Source organism: Babylonia areolata, chromosome 25 (assembly GCF_041734735.1).
Source record: "Babylonia areolata isolate BAREFJ2019XMU chromosome 25, ASM4173473v1, whole genome shotgun sequence".
Lineage (NCBI taxonomy): Eukaryota > Metazoa > Mollusca > Gastropoda > Neogastropoda > Buccinidae > Babylonia > Babylonia areolata.
In genome coordinates, this window is record NC_134900.1 from 14,597,766 (window position 1) to 14,605,265 (window position 7,500).

A 7,500-nucleotide genomic window follows, 5' to 3' on the forward strand; every position below is an offset into this window, starting at 1 on the left:
TCCCTCTGCCTGCTACAGTGTCTGTCTGTCTGTCCGTCCGTCCGTCTGACTGTCTGTCTCAGTCTGCTGAATCATTTCCCTCTTTCTCCCTCCCTCTCTTCTTTTATTTCCACCCACCACTCCTCCTCTCCTCCTCCACATCTCTTTCTTTTGCTTCCCCACCCCCCCCTCCTCCAATCCTCTCTCTCTCTCTCTCTCTCCCCCCGGCTCCTCCCACTCTCCTCGCCCCCCACCCTCACCCCTACCCCCAGTCTCTCTCTCTCTCTCAGACGTTCCAGACAAGACATTGCTGCAGTCCCTGTATAGTAAGTAGTAGGCGGTGTGACTTGTGTGCAGTTTCCCCCGGCCCTTTATTTCAACACACACACACACACACACACACTGACACGCACATGCTACACACACACACACACACACACACACACACACACACACACACACACACACACACACACATCGTGACACAGGTGTACCGTCATTAGTATCGCCACAGGTCGAGCAAGTACAAGAGGATAGAAGGAATGAAAGGAAGGATGGTTGGGAGGGAGGGAGAGAGACAGAGAGTGAGAGAGACAAAGACAGACACACACACACACACACACACACACACACACACACACACAGAGAAGAGCTAACGAACGAAGGAAAAAAAATTTTTTTTTAATTTCCAGAGGGTAAATAAACATTAAACTATGCTTGTTTACATACAGCCCTCTGGGCAAAGGAAACTGAAACTGAAGAGAAGAAGAAGAAGAAGAACAACAACAACAACTTGAAGCCGTGTTTGCCAAAACATTCGCAACAGCAACCCCACGATCCAAACTACACGCGCAGGGCGAGCACAGAACATATGTACACATATGTACACATATTTTGTGTACAATACAGTGATAAAGCCACGAATAAACAAATCAGTAACGGGGATGAGAGATGAAATGATAATGGGGGGGGAGGGGAGGGGGGGGAGCCAAGATGAGGGACATGTAAAGAGTGAAGAAAGTATGAGACAGATAGAGAGAGAGAGAGAGAGAGAGACAGAGAGAGAGAGAGAGACTGAAACTGCTGAAAAATGTTCTAATGCCATTGACATTACAGTCCTATTGGCATGGGAGAGAGACGGGAGACGGGGGGAGGGGGGGGGGGGAGGGGACTCAGTGGAGGGACGGGGATGCAAAGAACCTGTATGTGACCTCTTAGATGGAAGGAAGGAGCGGAGTGGGAGGGAGGTGGTGGGTGGGGGTGGGGGAAACAACAACAAAAAAAAAAGGACCACCGAGGAAAAAAAAAAAAAAAAAAAGCAAAAAAAAGCAAGGATGCCACATTCGTTTAGTTAGTAAAGGATGCTGCGTGCACACACAGACCCCAACAGTTTCAGTTTCAGTTTCACTTTCTCAAGGAGGCGTCACTGCGTTCGGACAAATCCATACACGCTACACCACATCTGTTGAGCAGATGCCTGACCAGCAGCATAACCCAACGCGCTTAGTCAGGCCTTGAGTGCATGCTTACATATTTGTGTACCTATGAAAGTGGATTTCATTTTACGTAATTTCGCCAGAGGACAACACTCTCGTTGCCATGGGTTCTTTTTCAGTGCGCCAAGTGCGTGCTGCACACGGGACCTCGGTTTATCGTCTCATCCGAAAGACTAGACGCTCAGTTTGATTTTCCAGTCAAACTTAGGAGAAAGGGCGAGAGCGGAATTCGAACCCACACCCTCACGGACTCTCTGTATTGGCAGCTGAGCGTCTTAACCATTCTGCCACCTTCCTCCACCCCAACAACAGCACCGAACAGAAAAAGTAGTGGATCCTAGTAATATAATAAGGCATTCGGCAAATCTTCCCGTGCCGACCGACCAACCACACAGCACCACACAACCCATACAACACTACTATACCTCCTACTTCTTTTCTCTGCCTGGCCGTGCATTACATAGCACCCTGCCAGTTTTAGCAGCCCCGTGTGTAGTAGTGTGCCTGCCCTGCCTGCCTTCCCCCAAACTCCCAACCACGCACCCTGGCACGGCAACAGCATCCACCCTTCCCATCACCCCTAACCCCCCCCCCCACCCCCCAACCCCACAACTCCACCCCCCCCCCCCCCCCCCCCCCCCCTCCTATTCAACAGACAGACCTACACATTCTTTCATCTCGCTCATCCTGACACAAGGCTGTGCACCAGGTGTGTGTGTATGTGTGTGTACAGTGAAGGATAACGTATATGTGCATGCGGGCCTGCCTCAAACGAGTAAGTAGTTTTACACTGCTACCTACATGCAGTGCCAAAGAACAGGATTCTTCTTCTTCTTCTTCTGCATCTTGATTTTGGGAAATATATATATATACATATCTCGACTGTGAATGGGTGTGACTGAAGAAGAGGAAGTGGTTAACTCAGCTGACGGACAAACGTGAAGACAGAGAGAGAGAGAGAGAGCGAGAGAGGGAGGGAGGGAGAGAAGAAGGGAACAAAGTGGAAGACCTCGAGAGAAGGTGAGAAAAGTTCTAACACACAGCTTCGTTTGGACAAATTGGAAGGGTTGTATTTTTTTGTTTGTTTGTTTTTGGTTTAGGGGTTGTTGTTTTTTTTGTTTGTGTGTGTGTGTGTGTGTGTGTGTGTGGCGAGTTTGATCAATAGACTATTATTGTCAAAACAAACCAGCACTGTGTCTAGATTCGACGTATATAGGAAGGAACAGCTGGGATGAGCGCTTTCGAGCTGATAATATATATTCCACTTATTCCAGAGCTGTCTTTTGCTCTCTATAACTTTGCCCCGTCAAGTCAGGTACGCAGCCGACGAGGTTTAACGCCTGATGTTTTATTAACTTTGTCTTCCACTAGTGGTGGTAAGCTGGGACGAAACAAGCTCTTCAACTCGGGTCAGTCTCACAGGGCGAAATAGTAGTGACTGACTGACATGACGACTGTGAACGTGTTCATACATTTTCGGCCGGGGGATAGCCTGTAAGTTTCCCTATTTTCAACTGAGTCCACCGAAACTTGGCCCGTGCTACTGGCATCTTCGCAGTTCGTGTGTTTGTTTAACTCACTCAGTACGGCCAGTCCTCTCTTCTCCTCTACACAGACCCCTCGGATGTCCAGTGGGTGTCTGAATGACCCAACCTTTAGCTTCCGTCGTCAGAATTGTGGTTTTCTTTGTCAACATTCACCTCTTCAGTATAAGAGCCTTCCGCTTGCAATATTTTGATGATGGTAATTGGGGTGAAACGCTGTTAACGTCGTCTCTTTCGCCGTTCGTATGGAGAGAGTTTTAAACGTTCTCTGAATCAGAGCGCTCTGAAAAGCCTGTCGTGCTGCTGTGTATTCGGGTTCATATTGAAGTCAGGTTGGTTGGTATGGTAGTTCTGATTAACACTGAAGTTCCATGGTTTTCATCTGTCTCGTCAGCCACAAACAGTCCGGGAATTTGTTGTTGGTTTTTCGATTATTATCGCTTGTGATTTTGTATCCTTAACTTAATAACTTAACCCCCACGCCCCCCCCCCACCCACACACCCACCCCTCCAAACTCCACCAAATTCCCATGTCATCTCTCTCTTCAGTTTCCTAAGTATGATATATATATATATGTGGATAAACTACCTCCATAATTATTCTCTCTCACTCGCGCGCGCACGTCACAGTATGTGACAGTCTAACGCACAGCTTCACTGCGAAAACTCCGCTTCCCAACACAAACAACCCCGACACGACGAAATATATACAGACTAGACACGAGAAGAACACAGCCTTGAACTATAAGTAGCATCGGACAAACAACACCTACCCACCCCTTTTCCCTCCTCCCTCGCCCCCCCCCCCCCCCCCACCTCCCCAACCCCTCCCCCCCCTCCTCGAAACCACTACCCTCATCAGAAAGCCAGAGAACGAGGTGCATGCAGGTGCCACTGAGAAGCAGACCGACCAGAACTCCCTGTACTGTGCTGTGCACCCTGAATGCACCACACCACCCACCACCACCTTACCTGTGGCAGGCAGGCAGTACTCTCACCATGGCCTTCCGATCAGCTGCTGCAGAAGAGAGAGAGAGAGAAATACTCGCTCACTTTATTTCACCACAGAAATGTTGCCAGTAAGACCAAAAAAAAAAAAAAAAAAAAATTACGCGCCGCGGGCGGACTTTACCATCAATTTATCTCCCATACCCCCTCATTCCTATCCCCCCCCCCCACCCTCCACCCCCTCTCTTTCCACCCACCCAACACACACACACTTCAGCGGCTTCCCTCCCTTCTATTCCTCCTTACTTCCCCTCCAATCCAACCCCCCTACCCCCCCCCCCCCCGTCCCCCATCCCAGAACACCCCCCCCTCCCATACAACTTTCTTCCTAGTTGCAGCCAGCCCCCTGTTTCATTCTACCCCCTCTCTCTCTCTCTCTCCCTCTCTCCGCCAAGCTCCAAAAGTTATGAAACTGCATTTATCTTTTTGCCTATCTCTCTCTCTCTCTCTCCTTGTAACGTGATATTTCACTCGCGATTGGCTGGCTCTACAGATAGATACGCGAGTGTGGATTTGTTGGTTTCTTGCTCCTTTTTTTGCGTGTGTATTATATATATATATTTTTTTTTTATTGGATATGTGAGTATGAGTTTCTTTGTTGGTTTCTTCCTCTTCCTCTTCTTCTTCTTCTTAATAGTTTCTTTTTATTTGGGAGGTGGGTTGGAGGGGGGTGTGTGTTGGGGGGGGACCGGGGGGGGGGGGGGGGGGGGGGGCTAGCGTTGGCACACTGGCAGACTATCTTTTAACTGTCAGCATTTGTTTTCCGACACTTCTGAAAAGCTGAACGCCTGTCACATCGCAGAAGGCACTGAGGCATTCATCACTGAGGCCCTTCATTCCCCACACCATTCATTCATTCATTCCACTGAGTCAAATTCCAACGTGGGTTTTGAGGTCTCCTTCTTCGCTCGTCGGCACTAAGAATGAGGACTGAGGCGAAGCAGGTTTCATCTTTTTACTGGAGTGACCTAAGAGTCCTCAGGCTTGAATGAAGACTGACTTAGTGCACACATGAAACGCTGTTGCCATAAACTGACGGGCGCAATAGCCAGAGTGGTTTAAGCGTTGGACTTTCAATCTGAGGGTCCCGGGTTCGAATCACGGTAACGGCACTTGGGTGGGTAAAGGGTGGAGATTTTTTTTTCGATCTCCCAGGTCAACATATGTAGCAGACCTGCTTGTGCCTGAACCCCTTTCGTGTGTATACGCACGCAGATGATCAAATACGCACGTTAAAGATCCTGTAACCCATGTCGTCAGTGTTCGGTGGGTTATGGAGACACCAAAATAGCCAGCATGCATGAACTACGACAGAGTCATCGGCAAGTCGATGTTGGTCGTGTAACGGAAAGAAGAAGAAGAAGATGTTGTACCCCATTTTCAGTGCTGTTTTTGTTGTTGTTGTTTCTAGGCTTACAGGATCCAATTTTGATACAGATTCAGTGGCTGAACTGAACGTGCTACCGTCAGTCTTGCCTGTTTAGGAAAAAAAATCGTAAACAGTGACGCTTTTTATTCCGTCTGAGCCAATCAGAGAGCCGCTCTTTCCGTTAACAACCCCACCCCACCCCCAACTACACAAAGGATAAAAAACAACAACAAAACAAAACAAACAAGAAAGGCAAGGCCTTCAAGACTCTCTTGTGATACACTTTTTAAAAAATCCAAGTTTTTATGTATTGAGTATAATGCATTTACTATTATATTTATATTTCTTTGTATTCTCTAAACTTGGCACTTTGATCTGATATTCGACCCAACAAAGGATCTGTCATTATTATCATTTTTTGTTCAAACAGGAACTTCTTTTGCTAAGCATGGAAGTTTTATTTATTGCAAACGTTTTGGTGTAGATAGCAGAACAAGGGAAATTACTCTGCTGGGGAACTTAGTTTGCTTTAAACTGATCTTTCTCATCTTAAACATTACATTTTGAAATTATACTCAATACATAAAAAGCTTGGATTTTTTTTTAAAAAGTGCATCACAAGTGAGTCTTGAAGGCCTTGCCTCTCTTGTTTCAAAATGTAATGTTTAAGATGAGAAAGATCAGTTTAAAGCAAATTAACTCCACTAGCATTACAGAGTAATTTCCCCGTTTTACTATCTGCACCAAAACGTTTGCAAAATAAATAAAAATTCCATGCTTAGCAAAAGAAGTTCCTGTTTGAACAAAAAATGATAATAATGACTGCTCTAGCTGTTGGGTCAGAATATCAGATCAAAGTGCCAAGTTTAGAGAATACAAAAAATATAAATATAACAGTAAATGCAGTTTGCATATAATTAGGCTTCATTCTTTATTTTTTTGTGCCAATCCCAGAAGCGCAATATTGTTTTAAACAAGATAACTGGAAAGAACTGGATTTTTCCTATTTTTATGCCAAATTTGGTGTCAACTGACAAAGCAGTTGCAGAGAAAATGTCAATGTTAAAGTTTACCACGGACACACAGACACACACACACAGACAACCGAACACCGGGTTAAAACATAGACTCACTTTGTTTACACAAGTGAGTCAAAAAAACCCAAACAACAATAACAGTGATAAGAAACTCTAGGGAGAGCTGGACTGTACAAGGTCTTCAGAGAAGAAGCCCCCCCTCCCCCCTCCTCAGTTAAGTGCTTCGGCCCTTAACTCCTTACACTCTAAGGGGGCCTGGCCGGGCCGCACCCAGGTCATGACTCCTGGATGCCCTTGTATTGCCGCCTTTTCTTCACATCATCAACAACAACAACAAGGCCTTCAAGGCTCACTTGTGATAAATTAAGTCCCCTAGCATTAATTACAGAGTAATTTCCCTTTTTTACTATCTGCACCAAAATGTTTGCAAAATAAATAAAACTTCCATGCTCAGCAAAAGAAGTTCCTGTTTGAACAAAAAATGATAATAATGACTGCTCTTGTTGTTGGGTCAGAATATCAGATCAAAGTGCCAAGTTTAGAGAATACAAAAAATATATATATAACAGTAAATGCAGTTTGCATATAATTAGGCTTCAGTTTTGTTGTTGTTGTTTTTTTGTGCCCATCCCAGAGGTGCAATATTGTTTTAAACAAGATGACTGGAAAGAACTGAATTGTTCCCATTTTTATGCCTAATTTGGTGTCAACTGGCAAAGTATTTGCAGAGAAAATGTCAATGTTAAAGTTTACCACGGACACACAGACACACACACACACACACACACACAGACAACCGAACACCGGGTTAAAACATAGACTCACTTTGTTTACACAAGTGAGTCAAAAATCGCTGTCCACAGGTGCCAATCGTGTCAGCTGCGTCGACAGGTTGTTACATGATTCCCGTCCGCAAACTGAACGCTCTCTTAGTATTCGGATGACTCCTTCCCCACGTCAACGAGAGCGGGGATTCCCGGGAGGGCAGGGGACGGGTGGGGGTGGGGGTGGGGGGGGGGTGTATCTAGTTTACTGATCATAACAACTCAGTTGTCTTTCGTGCGACT

The 7,500-nt window shown here is 46.0% G+C and overlaps 2 protein-coding genes across 6 annotated transcripts in view; one reads left to right on the forward strand and one right to left on the reverse strand.

The window, feature by feature from the left end:
* The window catches only part of LOC143299613 (integrator complex subunit 13-like), a 186,102-nt gene that overhangs the window by 117,125 nt on the left and 61,477 nt on the right, over positions 1 to 7,500 (reverse strand). The window lies entirely within an intron of this gene.
* Positions 1 to 7,500, forward strand: part of LOC143299695 (FMRFamide-activated amiloride-sensitive sodium channel-like) — a 60,844-nt gene that overhangs the window by 13,530 nt on the left and 39,814 nt on the right. Inside the window, exon 1 of one of the 4 annotated variants that reach the window (XM_076613057.1) lies at positions 2,140 to 2,184. The exons of 1 other annotated variant lie outside the window; for it this stretch is intronic. The gene's annotated coding sequence lies outside the window, so the exon portion shown is untranslated. Of the gene's footprint in view, positions 1 to 2,139; positions 2,496 to 7,500 lie in introns of those variants that run through there. 2 more of the 4 variants (XM_076613056.1, XM_076613055.1) reach the window with 2 other exon arrangements.